At 43.0% G+C, this 16,489-nt stretch overlaps 1 protein-coding gene across 2 annotated transcripts in view; it reads right to left on the bottom strand.

The window, feature by feature from the left end:
- tshz1 (teashirt zinc finger homeobox 1) overlaps positions 1–16,489 on the bottom strand; it is a 29,522-nt gene that overhangs the window by 5,367 nt on the left and 7,666 nt on the right. The gene's annotated exons all lie outside the window — the stretch shown is intronic.

Genomic DNA, 16,489 nt, shown 5'->3' with positions numbered 1-16,489 from the left:
CAACTTGGCATCGGCTGTGGAAGTCCTCACAGCGTGATGCTAGGAAACGGCCAGTGGACATGACAAGCTGTGTTGTTACTGCCTATGCTCCCTGAGTACTCCCAGCTTCAAGTGTGCCATTTTAAAAGAACAGAGAGAGATTTATAGTATCAACGGAAAATGGATGCCCATTCCCTGTAACTCTCTACAATTTTCACAAATCATTTGTTTGAGAAACTAAAAAAATCTTCATTACAATTCCTTTTAATCTCCACATGACAGAGATAATGTAATGTATAAAGTTTAAAAGCATAATTCCTGACAATAGTAGAAAGATGAAAAGGTTTACACATGATCCTGGAAGCAGATTAAGAGAGAAATATTACAGAGAGGCAATGAGAGGGAAAAGTAGAGGGTTAAATGTGCTAAGGCAGCTCCCCCAATCCATTCCTCGTAAGATGCTTGTCTGAGGTGCCAGAATCAGTCTCCAGTGAGGAAGCAGATGTGCTGTCAGCTTCAAACAGCATGTAGCTCTCTATCCCATAATCGGAATGGACATAATACCTGATGTTTGTGAGGTGCCAGTTACTGCTGCCTGGGAAAAGCTGGAGGTCCAACAGCTGCAACTCTCTGCCTTGTATGTGTGTCAAAGTGTGTGTGAGAGAGAATGTACAACCTCCCTCTTCTTAATTAAACTATTCCTGTGCTAGTTGTGCTTTTAACTGTACGGCATTAATTATACACAGGCTATAGTGAAATCACCTTTTGCCAACGCAGCTGCACAGCTTTCTTTCAACCTGTCTCGTCCTCTCTATCAAGATGCAGCCCACTGTATTTAGATAAATGCAAAACCGAACCTATTCAAAGTCAATGTGGTAAGAGTAGTTAAAGACAAAGCAGCTTAGCTGACAAAGTGAGAGAAACCTGACAGCAGTACAAACACACACACATTCACACACAGAAAGCACCCTGACACTAAATTCTAGTCTTTCCCTGCCATCCTCCGTATGTTGCCTTGACAGGCATCAGTGTCAGGAGTGTGTCAGTGTCAGCCCGAGGTGTCAGTGTCCACGCAAACAAGCCCGAGAAGAGGTAGGAGGGGAAAGTAACAACAACAAACACAAGTCAGTCACCCCCCCCCCACCCACCCACCGCTCGAGCCTCCTCCTTCACCATCTGTGTCAGAAAAGCTGCGGGTGCCACCGCCGGCTAATAAGGCAATCAGAGATGGAAAAGATGCTGACACGGCAGCTTTCGAGCGTCACTCAGAACAAAAGAGGAAGAGGAGAGGGAGGGAGAAAGGGATAGGGAGGGGATTAAAACGGGGATGGAGGGGAGCAGTGGGGAGAGAGGTGTCTGTTGTGGTTGTCAGTCAAAAACGTAAGCCCACTTTGTGCTGTCAGGGAGGATAGGGAAAAGAGGGGAAGTTTTGAAAAGACAGGAGAAAAGATGTGTTTAGGCCAGCGAACAAGAGGTGTGTGTGTCCGCGTGTGTATGCACGCTTTTGTGTGTGTGTGTGTGTGTGTGTGTGTGTGTGTGTGTGTGTGTGTGTGTGTGCGCATCACAGAAAAAACATGACAGGGAAACAAGTTAAACAGCATCCAACAAACTAAGAAGGAAAGAGAACGCAGTGAAATTTCTGCCATGTGTGCGTGTTTGTAGGTGTGTGTGTAAGATAGGTGTGGCTGATCACTTGTGTGTGTATGTGTCAAGTGTCACCGTGTGTCAGGTGCATGCAGGGATGCAATGTGGCTTGGGGAAGGGGGGGGGGAGCAAAGCCATCTGCGTCTGGAGAGGAGCCTGTCACTATTGTTGTGCCCAGAGTCCAGGATTTCCTGCTACAGACAGGTGACACCACAGTAGGATATCCCCCCCCCCCCAGTCTCTCTCTCTCTCACCCACTTTCTCACACATACACACCTCTCCCCCAAACTACATCCCTCCCCCAAGGCAGGAAGCTTTGTGAGGTCTACACATGCAAATACATAATTTTTCGTAAAAAAAAAAGTTTATATTCCTCAAAGAAAGGCATTAAGAAAAGTATTGTTTTGGTATTGGTAACAAAATTGAGGTATTTTATCAGCACTGATGTCTAAATATTCAAACAACAGCTGACCCATTACAACTGTGCCTCAGCGTGCAAAACAGTGGGGAAAAAATTGACTTTGAGACTTGAGACTTCTGATTTTTATTTTCACTTTAAGTTTGTGTTTGACTACAAAATATTACAGTATATTTATATTATAATGTCAAATCCAGCAACACTTGGTGTCAAGTATGACATGGAAAAATCAAAACAACCCCCCCCCCCCCGACACACACACACACACACACACACACACACACACACTTTCCTCACTAAATCTTCTTCATTTTTTCTTGTTGTCTCGGAGAAGAGGGCAATCCTGGCTCTCATTTGCAGTGCTAATGTCCAATTTCGCCAGCTTTCACCCGCCTGATTTACCCTGCGTGGCCGAGCTCTGCATTCGGAGCGGGGCGGCTGCCGAGGCTCCCTCACACAGTTTAGCGGCCCTTCAAAATGGGAGCTCTGGCGTGGCAGTCTTATTTCTCTCTCCCGTTTCGCTTTGTCACCGGCCCCTCCATTCCCTGCCACTCACCTCTGATGGCTTTGGACAGGCCTGATCAGTGTGTGTCATTGACCTGTACGGCGTACATGAGTGTGTGTGTGTTTCAGCAGAGAGAAGGCTGTAAATAAAATGACATTATTATTTCCTCTGTCCTATCATGTAGAAAAGCCAATTATGGTAATGCTTAGTATGTCAGGCAATCTCTGTCTCTCTCCGCTCTCCCCCGTCCTCTTCATTCTTGGTCTTTTTTTCTCTCTCTGGGATAGCCGTGGCTGTGGTTTCATACGACCTGACACTCTCTCTGGACTACTCTGTGGACGGTGCACACTGAGGCAAACTGGCACAGACCAACAGTCCCTTCTCAGCCTCAAGATAACTACCAAACTAGTAGAGCTTTTCATATAATTCTGCACAAAGAGAAATAACTTGAGACCTACTTTGTCCAAAGTACAAAAAAATTAAGTTAGTTTGAGAAATGGTAAACTCTTCAGAGTTCGTGTTTTATATCACCACCACCTCACAACAAAATACAAAGTTCCACAAGTGTAAAGAGTTCCACAAGTGTACCACGGATACAGTGGGCTAGTAATAATTTAACCTGCAGCTTGCTTGACCAGACATGTAAAAGCCTACCTAACAGCCCCCCCCCCAGCCCAGCCCCACCTGCTCCTAACCCACATGGAATAGTCCACCATATGGCGCAATAGCTCCAGGGCTTCTAATAGCTCGTGTGTTGTACAAATCCACCTTCTCAGCTTCCACGACTCTTCCAGTCGGGGAAAACAAAACGGCCAGTACAGTCTGCTCTTCATGCTGGTAGCTACATTAGCAGACAACGTTTTTATTTTACTTTTTTTTCTTCCTCTTTTGTTACTGCAAAGAGTTTGTGTCATTGCTTTGGATTCTTTAGAAATGATAAATTAAGATAAATGACCTTTTCCTAAACTTTTTGACAGTCCTGAGGGCTTTCACATATGTTCCAAGTAATTTGCAATTACTTGAACTCATATTATGTTAATAGCCTTTTTAAATGGGTCACACAGACAGTACATTTTACCTCTGGCTCAGCTTCATTAGGCCACTACGAGTACAGTATGTGCGAATCAGGGAGGGCAAATGATAGTTGCTAGCAGAATAAATCAGTAATGAAAGAAAGAAGCAAATCTTGAGAGCAGCAGCTATGTGTTTTTTTCTACAGAAAAGAATTTCAAGGTCTTTCTTGAATTTGCTTTGCAAGTTTCTCCTCTTCTTTTTTTCTCTTTCTTTCTTTTGTTTTCTGCCTGTTCGTTCAGATCTCCCGTGAGCCAGTTTTGACACGCCATGACAGTGACTGTGGTCTATAAATCACCTTTTCCCTGAACTGTCACTGCCTGCTTGTTCTGAGATGAAACAACAGCCATTATTAGATCATCGGCACAGCAGATTCCAGCCCTTTCTCCTGGACTCTACAGCCAAACCCCGCACACCCAACATTTGAACATTGCGCTGGTGCTGCACAGACATTTTAAACCATCTGGTTTATTTTCAGGCAAAGTACAGATAAAGCATTTCTAATGCTAATTAAAGATGATGAGTGAGATTTACTCAACCAATGCCAAGCACCGATTCAATGTAGGCTGCCTCAGACGGATGTCATTTGTCAAACAGATTCTTTTGAAGCAAATATTGTCACTTTCTTTACCATTCATATGATTTTTGTCATGGATTTGCTGCAGTTACCTTTTCGAGTTGAAAGTTAGTCCTACCTTCTATTATAGTTTTAAACGTTGGCTGGACTTTAGGCCTACACATCTTTATTTAAAATGGAAGTTATTTAAGTTGTTCTATTTTGGATCAATCAAGGGTGGCCGTTACTTGGCAGAAAGGGGTTCTTTTTAAATCAAGAAAGAATGGATCTCAAAACTAATAAGCTAACAAAATAACACCCTTTCTTCAAAGATGCCGTCTTTTGAATTCACCTGCTTTGCCCCTTGAAGTGGAGCTTCCTCCGACTAAACAACAGCTGCTCCCATCGCCTAGCAACAACCAGTTGATGGATGACCCCAAAGATGGATAATTACCATAAATCACTATGGTTGTGTGGAGAATAGAAGCAGAAAATCACTGTAGGGAAAAAAACAAGCTGTTTAACCACAGATTATACTAGTGTGCCTGGTGTTTGGGCTAACTTTGTCTCTCATGAATTTGTTAAATTGTAGTCGTCAGTAGATTTTCCGGCTGGCAAGAACTGGTTTGTGACCCCTAAATTCAGCAAAATCAAAAGTGGCATTGAATTTGTCTATTTGGGTTGTTTTTTGGGGCGTTTCTTCAGAGTAGCCAGTGTTGAATGAATAGGGGCTGTAAAATGAAACCTGATGAACTGACTCATGGGACAAAATCTGTCCTGAAGGAGCAGTAACAAAGAAAACAAAGTGGGCTGAGGAAGGAAGAAAGGAAACAGCAGAGAATGAATGACGGCAACAATGATGAGTTTAGTACAGCAAATAAGACGAAGGGGGTAGGAGGAGTCTGAACATACATGTATCTTTATGCACTGTGTGTCTGTCTGAGTGAGCGTCTGTAAAAGTGACAGTTGTGTGGTGAGTTGTGCGGTGAGATACTGGGAGAGGGAGAGAGAAAGGGGAGAGTAAAAAAAAGAAGAAAATGAGAGGGCGCAGGGCTAATGCTGCATTCACATGGATTCAGGCAGACGGTAGACGGCAGAAAGACAACACCTTCTGGACGGCACGGGAAAACAAACAAACAGTCAGACGGGATGACAGGGCAGCAAAATGAAACAGGCATGATGATATGTTGCTATGGTGATATCAGCTACACAAAGTTAATAGCCAGATAGCTGGCTGAGCTAATATAGCATAACACACGTTCCATATTACCTAGCTGGTATTCCACCCAGTTCTGTGCTGACTGCCTGCCCTATGTCAGCTTTTCTCTTTTTAATTAAATGTGAATTAATTTCAAACTCTGATCAAACTCTGCTCATATAATCCCGCTTGTTGTGGCATCAAAATTATTAGCTTCTCTTTGTCCAGATCGCCTGTATTTTCTCTATGTGACATTGTAAATTTAATCGTAAAGGACGGCAAAAAGTTAAAATGTTTTAACTTTGGACAGCACTAAAATGATATCCGGTTCGCCGTCTACTGTCCGCCTCAATCCATGTGAATGTAGCATAAAACAGGGTCACAACCTAACCAGTTCAGTCTAGTTGAGTCTGGTTGCACAATAAGCCATCAATCAACCTTCTCCACGCTGTCAGACCTCCCCTCAATTCACAGAGGCCATCCACTTTGTACACTGCTGAGGAACAAAACATTCAGAAGGAAAAGAGAGACAGAGGGAGAGAAAAAAAAAATACACACACACGGAGGCACACACAACCACACACACAGTTCCACGAATCTGATCCTTTACTCTCTGTGGGAAGGAAGCACCTTAAACACTCACTCACACCAGAAAACGGCACAGTGAAATTCATCCATGCGTCTTTGCAAACTATTTGGTTCTTGTGAGCCCGGTGACTAGCTGAATCTGGCAGGGTTAGTTGGTCATCTACTGTTGCTGGTGAGATAACTGCTTACAAGCTAGCCAGTCGGGAACATGGCAGAGCTAGTCCTTTACAATAACTCTCAGGGATTCTTTCTACTCTACAATGGGCCGTTTAGTCCCAAGATGTTATATCATTTCATATACTATCGACCTTCGCTGAAGAGGGGAAAAAGCTCTCTGAGCTAGCGAGCTTGTTAGCTTAGTCACAAATGGGACAATAAGTTCACACAGTTTCTTCAAAACAAGTATTTGTATCATCAACTCCTGTCTCAAAACTGTCTAAAAACCACTCATCTTTTGTGGAGCAGTCTTTATTTCTGTGTTAGCTTCCTAAGCTTAAAGTTATGCAGTGTGAAGTCGGCTTGCTATTCGTCAATGCCGCAAATTCACAAACTTGACACAAATACACTGATTTTGCAAAAGTTTAAAAAAAGTCTGATTAAAGACAGAGGGGTGGCACACACTAGTCATTTTCATCTTTCTGGATCAAACATGTCATCAGCTTCTCTTTACCATCATTTACTTATTTGCAGGACATTCAAAAAGACACCAAACACACCAGATATGCAACACAAGCCTGAACACAAGAATGCAGAGGACTTTGTGAGAACAGGACCTCAGAGTCCTGACTCACATCCCATTTCCCAACATAAACAAAGAGAAATCATAACTTTAAAAAACATAAAGTCACTTCAGGGAAATTAATTAGAAGCGCAAACCCTCAGGGCAGGAGGCTGCTCAGGACATCCAAACGTCCCCAAACATTTTAGTGCTTTTAACTGCATGTGTCACCAGGGAAATTCCAGCAATTGTGCACCATCAAAACCGTTATCCTTTATGCATCGCCACATTTTCTTTTGCATTCTGCCCCCTCAAGTGACGAGTTAGTGCTGAAGTCTGGCGCGCCATTAAACAAAGTTCTACTGTTTCATTTCAACTCTAGTTTAGGATTTAAAGCGTGATGAAAAGCATAGGGGCGTAACAAAAAAATATAACAAAAGCATAAGCTTAACCACACAGCAGTTTGGAGTGTGTGTGTGTGGACTTTTTTTCTCCTTTCCTGATGACCATGGCAATAAAGTGACAAAAGAAGAAATGATAGGAGGGAGGAGGGATTAGGGGCTAGAAAAGGGTCCCTGGAGTAAGTCAGTAAATTATGTACTGGGTTCTCAAAGTGGACTAGTATCAGTTGCCATCTCAGCCTAATTGCGTCTGTGTGCGACTATGCATGCATGTGTGTGTGTGTGTGTGTTTGTGTGTGTGTGAGCATACAATGGCTATGAACAGCTTCACAGTCAGAGAGAGAGGCAGGAAGAGAGGAAGCAATCCTTCAACAGAGCACAATATCAGACTGTGGACAGACAACTAACGGCTGGAAGGTTCTGGAAACGAGAGAAAAGCCTGCCTCCCTCACATTTCAGCTCCAAACGCCGCCTCCCAAAGTGCCCTCCATCTAACACTAACACGCACACACTCGCACACACATAAATGGCACCATAACTCCATATCCGCAATCAATCTCCGCTATGAAGACACATCCATCTTCAGTAATGTTAATGGGCGGGTTTTGGGGGTGGGAGGGGGTGGACGACAGGGGTAAAACAGAGGGTATGTGACTACAGAGCTGACCTCAGAGCAGTGTGAGGTAATACAGGCTGTGTGTGTGTGTAAAAGAGACAGAGTAAATGAATAAAAAGTGAGAAAAGAGCTATGTGCGTTAGTGTATTTGTCTTCATGTCGGTAGGTCAGGTGTGTGTGGGAGAGAGACTGATGGCTGTCAGCTTGCATCTGGCAGAGAAAATAAATTAGACTTATGAAGACAAATGAACAGGCTTTGGAAAGAGTAAACGGGGGTGGCAGGGGATCACGGCGGTGAGAGGGAAGGGGGAAAGGAATAGGAATGAAGAGGGAGGGAGACATAATGAAGGAGAAAAGAGGGATATTGTGAGTATGCGGTGGCATGGATATGAAAGGAAGGAGATGGAGCGGCGTTGCCAACTAAGTGAGTTCCTTTCGGCAGCCAGTGACCGTTCATTAAGAAGGACGGGCACACAGACAGGCTTGCTGCTGGCAACAGGAGTAGCTTTGGCTGCGTCTTCCCTGGCTGCGAGGGAAACATATATGTGGGTGTATGTGTGGGTATGTGTGTTTGTGGGTCTGGTGCCAGCATGTTAAAAATCCAGCAATTCTTTTTTTTTTTTGCTTCAGCTGAGTGCTTTACAGGACTTTTCTTTCTTTAAACACAGGCAAAAAAACAGCTTAAAGCCCCAATGCAGCTTGGATATGTGTTATCACTTGGTTTGGTCTGTGCCTCTGAGTGTGTGTTTCCTCTGCTTGTGTGTTGGTGTCAGCGTGCATCCATGTGTATTCTATCTCCGCAGATTTGTCAGTGTCTATCCCATGACACACTCCCCTCGTTGCGAGTGGAGGAGAGCTCTCGGGGGGCTTTGTCACGCGGCGGTCTGTTCTTTTCCTGAGGCCTGGCGCCCCTCGTTTGATAAATGACACATGTCATTCTGTCAGCCCCTGCCATCCGGGCTGGGAGGCCCCAAGCTGATGTATGGCCGCCCAGGCTAAAGGAAATCGGAGTGTTTTGGCAGCACCCTGAGAACGTGGCCTCTTATAAGGGGTATGTGTCTATGTGTGTGTATGTGCGTTTGTGCCTGTCTTGTCTGTGATACTGAGCGCATGTTTAATTATGTGTGTATGTGCTATTAGTGAATGTCTGTGTCTCCCCCGAGTGAGTGTGTGCACGTTTGTGTGTGCGCATGTTCTCAACCTGTCAGGCGGACGGGCAGAGAGAGACAAATCATCGTCATGGCCGCCCCAGCTGTTCCCCAAATTTGGTGCGAGGAGGAAAGCGAGGGGGAAAAAAATCCTGCCGTTTGAGTTTAAAACGGTTGATGCTTCCCAGAAACGGGAATGAGTGAGAGGACAAGTGGAACTGAGTGCACACACACACACACACACACACACATACTGAATCACAACTCCAATGCTGGAACAGGAATCAGGCCAATCGCAGAAGGAAGCAACAGACAGCATGAGTGGTTTTCTTGAAAACAAACAAGCGCGCACACAAACACACACACACATAAACACACATGCTTGTGACATACACATATGTAAACACATGAACACAAACTTTGGGCAAGGCATTTGCACCTTTAACCGAAATTAAAAGCCTGACAGGCAGGCAAAACAAAAACCTTAAACATGTTTACAGAACTGTCAGACATTAAAGAACCTGCATCCCCTGTCCGCCTTTTTCCGTCCGCCACGTGAGCATGCTAGAACTTTACCGTAATCCTAACACTAAGCCTCGCCAGATTTGTTTGCAAGAATTTCTAAAAATCGTCCTTGCTAAACTATTTCTGGTCCTTCCAGCTACACATGCACACACACACTTCCACAAACATTTCCCTGGTGTAGGACAGTCCCACCTGGAGGTGGTGAACTCTGCTTGACCCTGTTTGATTGGGCGCCGGCCGAACTCCCCACCCCCCTCTCCCACAGAAAAGAAGCGGGAGAAGGGAGAAAAAAAACAGCGTCATTAAGCTGTGAGTGATGAGTGGCAGCCATGGGTGACATCCTCCCCTCTCTCCCTTTCTCTCTCCTCCACGATCCAACTGCTTTCACTGTCTCTCTCCCTCTCTCTTTTTTTCTTCTCCATTGCCTTGATACTTTTTTCTCTCTTGCTTTATCCACCTCTCTCTCCATCCCTCAACCCCTCAAGTCATTTCTCTTTCACTCCTCTGTTGCTTTGCCTCCTCTTTTTCCACTCCCTCCTCATCCACCCCCACCCCTCCCTGGTTCTTTTTTGTCTGCTGTCACTCTCTTTTTCTCACCCCTTTATGCCCCTCCTCACACACACACACACACACACACACACACACACGAACAATAGTGCCTCACTCAGTCCTGTCTAGTTCTCTGGCCCCGGTCATGTAGACACTCAGCTCCTCCATACATAATAGATCCCAAATATCGAGAGGAGGGGGGCACATTTTCATCCGTTCAGGATTGTGCCATCAGCACTGCGTCCACAGTAGCGCCACTGTCTGCCACTGCAAGACTAAAAATGTCCAACTGTGGTTTTAAAATAGTTTTATGGCTTCCTATAAATATATGAAAATGTCTTGTTAACCAGCTTCTATTCAGATGGCCCAGTAATGTGGTTAACTTTTAGCTTAGCAATTTTCAAGCTTTTAGATATTCTCAACTTTTAATTAAGCCTCACAGCACAATGTCATATCTTGTCTTTTTGTAAATAGAATGATAGATTTGCCAACAACCATGGGTGCTCCAAAAGTTCTTTTCCAAAACCTCTTTTCCAAAACTGCTTTAGATGTTAAATGTCCTGGATCGGCAATAATGCGGTCTTGTATTACCTCGTATTAATGTCTAGTCACTCACATATTTTTTTTTGTATTATAGCAGATCAGTGCAATACAAAGGTGAAAGAAAAAAAAGCAATTCTTAGATACAAAGTGATTTTATCTTGAACAAAAAAAGTCCTTTTGAGAGTATTCTGGCCTCTCTCTGGCTGGCTACTGTTATAGCGTGGTGAAGTCACTGTAGCTGAGAGTGTCACAAGGTAAATGACTGAACTTGATTTTAATCAGCACAAGCCATTCTGGGCCCTGAACTTTACTTTGACCAACTTTAATAGAACAATCCTGACATGCGCATTCTCTCTACTGACAAAAGCTTCGCCCTGTCCGCACAAAAGGAACTTAAGGTTATGGATATTGTCTGGCTCTTCTTATGAAATAAAGTAACTAGATACATCAAGGAGTCAGTCCAAACCTCCCCAGGCATACAAAGCACATCCTGAGTCCTGGTCTCTCACACAGTGGGCTCTAATCACAAACACCGAGGCTGTGTCTCCTGTTTCTCACACTGATAAGTTGATATGAGAGTTTCTCTGGCAGCCCCAACAACAGGCAAGTTCAAAGCTGCACACATTTCTTTCTCATGTTGGGTAGAAGAATGATTGAAATCAAGATGACATGTAAACTTAACTTTAACTCATCAGTTTGTATACTTCTGTTGAGTTAATAAATGATGTTGGGTAGTGAATGCAACTGACCCTTTTTATGTGTTCCATACAGTAAGAAAACATATCAAGCAAATGTATCGAACCTTTCTTTTAAAAAGAAAAAATGCCAAAACTGAATATATTTGGGTGGGTCCTGACAAAACAGGCAATTTGATGACATCAAATTGTAAATATTAATGGCCATTTTTTTTTTACTATTTCCAACTTTTTATAGACCAACTGAATAATTGAATATTCAAGAAAATAACCGTTGGTCATTCAAATAATATTAAATTGCAGCCCTAAAACAAACTGTAGCACACAAATCAAAGCATAGTATGTTTTTGATAAATGCCATGTATATTTTTAGCTGAGGGTTGCTGTCCAGTTAGATGTAAATATTGTTACAGAGTCATTCCCAGTTCAATGTGTAAGGCATGACTTTCTCTAGGCTTATTTTCTGGTCGCTAAAATCTGATAGCAGTATTTGTTAAGCCAAGTTAAAGAAGGAAGCTCCAACTATGAGGCAAGGCAGAAAAAGGAATGAAGTGACAAACCTTGACCGATTAGTCAAGTAAAAAAAAAAGTATGTCACACTCACCTAGAAATGAGTCATACACACTGGGAATGTGGCCATTCTTGGACTTTTAATGTAAGGCCAGACAGATTCCAAATATACTGTTGAGTATTCAGCAAGATGACAGATATATTACACAGACCTTCACAAAGGTGAAACAGCAAACGGCACCCAAAGTATTAGGTAAGATACAAAGTACAATACTAATAAATCGACATAAATGGACCAGTTAGACAAGATCCAGAAACCTTTTGTGAACAGTATTTTGCAGGAGGAAGTCATCAACAACAAGGAAAAAAGTACAAAACAAATAATTGTACTCAAAGTATCAAAAAGTAAAGTACATATCATGACAGTGGTATATTACTAGACATTATTATGGATTATTTTATCGATTATCACTGATGTGTAAGCAGCATTTCAATGGTGTAGCTGGTTGAGATGGCACTCATCTGAACTACTTTATAAGCGGTTGTTCAGTCTACAACAACAGCTCGTATTTCATGAACTGATCGTATTTTTAATATGAAAATCTTAAAAGGAATAGTTCAACATTTTGAGAAATACACTTATGTAATGTGTAACTCCAGCTGTCAGATAAATGTAGCGGAGTAAAGTGGAAATACTCGAGTTAACTACCTCAAAATTGTACTTAATTACAGTACTTGAGTAAATGTACATCACATCATTCATTCTTGTTTTTACGTCCGAGTTCAATGTTGATGCAGAGTATCACACAAACATTATTCAATGTCAAAATGTTTTCAAGGTAGTTGGTTTGATGTAGTGGCAGTCCTGTTATCACGTACCATCAGGATGAGAGAGACCAGAGCCAGACAGACAGAAAGAGACACAGGTGATCAGAAACAGATGCTCAGGCGGACAGCGAGTTAGACAGACAGAGTCGGTTTGTTGTATGAGGGACTGAGTGACATGAGAGAGACGCACTGACCAAGGAGACATTTGGGTGTACAAGAGAACTCCCACTGTTCTCTCTGAGACAGACGACTTAGAGGGACAGAGCTGAGCTTATACCCCCCCTGTGATTGTCACTGTCTGAGACAGAACGGCGGCTAAGGGAAGATTTGGGAGGAATATATTTTTTAAGAGGGGGGGGGGGGGACATGTGGTGTTGTTGAATTGACTGGAATCCTGAGACATTATATCCCCTTTCAACTGCCCATCAAGCCGACAACTGTTAAGTGATTACTTTGTGTAACCCTGAGCGAATTGTGGTCAATGGGTTTCTTTTTAACGAAAGCCTCAAACCAAACTGAATAGACACCAATAAAATATGCTTTGATTCTTTTCCTGTGCAACAAGCTTTATGGATAACTGTCTGCTTAATGGGAATGGAAATGGCTCTTGGAAAAATTGTGACAGACAGTCATGTGTTTAGACTCCAAAGAAGACGACACAAAACTTAACTACCCTGTGACCTTTCGGATATTTTTACAACTCAGAAGTGTGACTTCAGGATGTCGCTGAAATCAGACTACTGAAAAAAAAGAAAAGAAAAAGAGGTTCCTGAAATATGAGAACATGGCCAGTGGGCCTGAAAGGGTATTACGCTCTCCTTTTCAGACGTGGAGTTCATGTTCTTGTAACCAGTTCACTGCTTCTTGAGCATCCGGTGAGAAAGCGATAGATGAGGGCGAGAGACAGGGAGAAAGATGAAAGAAAATATGAGCAGGGTTGAGGAGAATTGAGTCAGTAAGATAGAGATTGATGACAGATAGGAAGATGAGAAAAGGCTTACAGGGAGAGAGAGAGAGGAGGCCAGTTATCCCAAAAACATGGAGAGAGAGAGAGGGGGGGGGGGGGTAGGCTGAGATAAAGATTAGGGGGGGGGAGGAAAGAGAGATGGCAGTGGCACTACACCAGGCTGCAGCATGACCTTCCCCAGCGTCCGCTCTCAAGGACAGAGTGTCATCTGTTAACTGTATCCGTTCCCAGATGGCTTATCTGCAGTAAACTAGTGTCCAAAAAAAATGATATTCATTGCTTCTCAACCCACCTTATCGGTTAAATAAACACTCCCTTGGGGATAGAAATTTCCGCCCCCTGACTTTCGTCCACTTGCACCAATTGCTGGATATGCTGAGGCCAGCTTTTATCAGTCTCCATGTAATAAAAACAAGTACCTTTCTTCTCATGATTTACAGTACCGGTCCTTTGCTGTTTTTTGCAAAACATGCTCTACATACAGCGCAACCAAGGCTCTCTTTTGAGCTGTGGAGGGAAAAAGAAACTTTTACCCCAAGCTGCTGCTTAGTTTGCATATGTTTAATTAATGTTAATGTTCTCCTGATGTTTACAGGGGGATTATATTCAAAAAAGCAACAGTGTACAGTTATCATGTGTACATATCCAGCCCTCTGCAACCATAACAAAACAAACAGAATGCACTAATTCTATTTGTAAGCCTCAAGCCTTTTATGGGTTGCTTTATAGTTTGGTGTGAAGAATTGATGCAACTCTACTTTTAATTTTCCTGTTCGGAACTTTAATGGAATTTCTGCTGAGATACAACATTCAGCCAAAAAGTACGGCAGTAGTTAGTGCTTTGAATGTCTCTTACTTGTCTCCGCTAGATAGTTTCTGAGTGTTTCAAGCCATCCTGCTAGTCGTAGATATTGTTAGCATGTCAGTAAGGTTGGGCGATGTCTACAAAATGTCCATCGGACGATGTCTACAATGAAACATTGGGATGGATGATGTCATCAGGTGCACGGGGGGGGGGGGGGGGGGGGGGGGCAGGAGTCGTCTTATGTGCATGTGTTCTGGCACAGACTTCACTCGGTATTAACTTTCGTTGTTTGATAGGCTGCGTCATTAATAAGCCGATGCTTGGCTCACCTGCCTCCGTGATAACGGATCGCTGGTGGAAATATACGGAAAAAAGACGATCAGTCTTTTATGCGACTTTATAAAACATACTGCTGATGGAGAAAATGGAGCCTGAGACAGACAGAGGCGGGGCAAGTCGGGGTATTCACCTGAGGTGTAGGTGTGTGTGAGTGTGTCAGAGTGTGGGTAGAGAGACTTCCGAGGCAGATGCAAAGCATACTTAAAAACAATAAGAATAAGTTCGTTGTTATTAAAACCTGCTTTCACAGGGTGGTATAATGTCAAAATTTGAGAGTTTTTTTTGGGGGGGGGGGGGATTTACAATCACGATGCTGGCTCAACGTCATGTCTCTCAGTCATCGCCATCAGCCCAACCCTACATGTCAGCATTCCCTTTTGAAATCAATAATAACTTTTCAATTAATTTGTTTTACTGAAATAATTGAAGAGTAAATGGAAAGTTTACATTGCTAGAAAAAACTAAATCTAGGGATGCACCAATACAACCTTTTCTTCCCTAATACCAATTCCACTACCTAAACTCAGTGTATCTACCATGCTTCTTTACTTCCTTAAATTTAAAATATGTAGAATTCATTTGGATCATTTTATGTAAAATAACATGAGGCCACAGAATTGCTGCGGATTGCTGCCTTGACTTAATGAATGTAACTGATAGCAGAAACACTTAAATTATTTTAATGACATTGAGGAAGAATCTGTATTTAATGTGGATCTGTCACATCTGGCCGATACCTGATCCGCTTAATTAGGTCAACATGGGCCAAATATGGATCGGATTAGCTTAACAATCCATCTTCTCTTTTCTTGAACAGCCTATGAAGTTATCTTTAACCTACAAGGTGACAAGAAGGTGGTTTCTAAAATTTAAAAAAACTGCGGGCCGGTTCCTTTTGTTGGAATTATGGGAAGCGAACAGGGTGCCTGGCGTACAAAAGCAACATGTTTCAAATAATTTCATACTAGACATATGAATTACACACATACTTTTGTCCAGCCAGAGAGTTTAGTTTTGAGATACTACATAGTGGTGTAAGTATTTAATATACTTGGTATCATTTAAAACACAAAAGAGAATGAAATGATGGTAACATGAAACTGTTCTACATTATCTGAGGAACTCATGAGACAAGTTCAAGGACTAAACTGACAATCAAAAAGGACATATGTGTTTATTTTTGTCCCTTCTTGTGTCTGCAGCTCTAAAGGATAAAATGTATTTATCTAGCAGCAGCAAAAGCAAGTGAATGTGTTGGTGTGGGTGTCTGCAGTAGAGCACAGGCACATATAATCAGCAGCTAATAACAACACGGTGGGAGTCGCTGCCCCACCATAAATCAATTGGCAAAATAATTGCTAATACACTGGTTATCGATTAGCGTGCCCGCTATGCACTCATTTTGTGGGGCGACCGCGGCTAAGCGCTAAAGCACTGACAAGGGTAAAGTGTTATTTCTCAAAAAGGCACACAGACAGACAGCTGGGCAGGGAAAAAATGACTACAGGGTCTCGGCAGTAATTCTTAATTGACACCTGTCAGAGCAATGGCAGCAGTCACAGCTGCAGGAGAACGTCTGCCCAAGTCCTGTTCATCTGTCACTTTTAATACCTTTTCTTCACAGCCCCTCTTTCTCTCCCTCTGTTGTCTTCCTCCCCTCACCCACCCTCCTTCAACCCAGATGTTCAAGGCTGGTTAACAGAAGCAACACAACTTCAGGGCTGGGTAGTACAGGGCACTCAGCGCTGTTTACTTTGTGGATCAAAGGCAGTATTTCAGTCTTAGCTTAACTGACTGAGCTCTTGACTCAAGTATCAGCAATTTGAGGGAGCAAGAGATTCAATACGAAGAAGTACTGAGAACGATCTAAACTGTGCCTGCTCTGG

The sequence above is a fragment of the Micropterus salmoides genome, unplaced genomic scaffold (assembly GCF_014851395.1).
Source record: "Micropterus salmoides isolate LMB-PRFRI ecotype aquatic unplaced genomic scaffold, ASM1485139v1 Ms_hic_scaffold_17, whole genome shotgun sequence".
Taxonomy (NCBI): Eukaryota; Metazoa; Chordata; class Actinopteri; order Centrarchiformes; family Centrarchidae; genus Micropterus; species Micropterus salmoides.
This window is presented reverse-complemented; position numbering and strand designations above follow the sequence as displayed.